The sequence below is a fragment of the Phyllopteryx taeniolatus genome, unplaced genomic scaffold (assembly GCF_024500385.1).
Source record: "Phyllopteryx taeniolatus isolate TA_2022b unplaced genomic scaffold, UOR_Ptae_1.2 contig_835, whole genome shotgun sequence".
NCBI classification, from domain to species: Eukaryota; Metazoa; Chordata; class Actinopteri; order Syngnathiformes; family Syngnathidae; genus Phyllopteryx; species Phyllopteryx taeniolatus.
Window position 1 is genome coordinate 1 of NW_026903817.1, and position 1,509 is coordinate 1,509.

The 1,509-nt window shown below is 45.5% G+C and overlaps 1 pseudogene; it reads right to left on the reverse strand.

Annotated features, from left to right (window-relative positions):
- Positions 1-157: 157 nt before the first annotated feature.
- LOC133474039 (5S ribosomal RNA) lies at positions 158-277 on the reverse strand (annotated as a pseudogene).
- Positions 278-1,509: the final 1,232 nt, after the last annotated feature.

A 1,509-nucleotide genomic window follows, 5' to 3' on the forward strand; every position in this document is an offset into this window, starting at 1 on the left:
TACTGTCGGAAAAGGAGATACGGGATGTTTAAAAAAGGTACGTGAAGATTCTGTCTCCTAATAAAGAGATGGTAAGTCATAAGAGAGAGAATGACTGCATTATAATTTAGGTAAACCACCGATCAGAAAACGATTCCACGAGAATCTAAAGTGAAAAAGCTTACAGCACCTGGTATTCCCAGGCGGTCTCCCATTCAAGTACTAAGCAGGCCCGCCCCTGCTTAGCTTCCGAGATCTGACGAGATCGGGCGTTCTCAGGGTAGTATGGGCCGTAAGGCCACGTGTTACCTGAAAAGCAACATTTTATATTTAAAAAATATCAAATTCGCTTAAAATATCGAGCGGATCGCGTCATTTTTTATTCTCCAATTGTTGGCTGGTCTATTTTGGAGTTTTTTGTGTGGATGATGCAAACTCATTCTCAACACTACAAATATTGATCAGATCATAGATTTTGAAAAGTTAACACACGAGAGAATTTGAGAACTTGCACGCTGCCACAGAACTCCGACAAAGTCAATGCATAATCCTCTTGTGACCCTCCCAATCCTGGTCTCCAACTCTTCAGACAACAGTGTCATCTTTATTTGCCATGTATGTCCCAAAAACACTCAAGGAATTTGGTAGTTGGAGCCACCTCTCGTACGACAACAGACAGTCAATTGACAGAGAACACTTTTGAGACATAAAGACGTTGACAAAAAACAGTCACTGAGCAATTTAGGGTTGCTAGCTATCGTAATGCCGGTTCATTTTTTTTGGACATCCATCCATCCATTTTCTGAGCCGCTTCTCCTCACTAGGGTCGCGGGCGTGCTTGGAGCCTATCCCAGCTGTCATCGGGCAGGAGGCGGGGTACACCCTGAACTGGTTGCCAGCCAATCGCAGGGCACATAGAAACTAACAACCATTCGCACTCACAGTCATGCCTACGGGCAATTTAGAGTCTCCAATTAATGCATGTTTTTGGGATGTGGGAGGAAACCGGAGTGCCCGGAGAAAACCCACGCAGGCACGGGGAGAACATGCAAACTCCACACAGGCGGGGACGGGGATTGAACCCCGCACCTCAGAACTGTGAGGCTGACGCTCTAACCAGTCGGCCACCGTGCCTTTTTTTGGACAATTGTGCAAAAAGATGCAGAGTCCTCTAGCATTTAGAGCTTGTTCGAAAGACTAATATTGCAATAGTCCGGTGCAATGACCATTGTGCAAAGGGCGCCGAGACTTCAAGCGACTAGTGCGATAATCTGGGACAACGTTTATTGTGCAAATGTAGATTCTCTTCAGTGTGCAATTGGAGCAGATGCTACTAGCATGAGTGGCCAGTATTGGTCAACAACAGATATGCAAATAGTGCAGCGTGGCGAGACTACTACAATGAGTGCACGAGTCATATATAATTGTCTTCTTCCAGCTCCTTCCCCCAGGCAAGTGCTATCGAACAATGCAAACAAAAACTAGCAGACATTCCAACACTTTCGTCCCGCTTACCGTTAACTTCTTAAA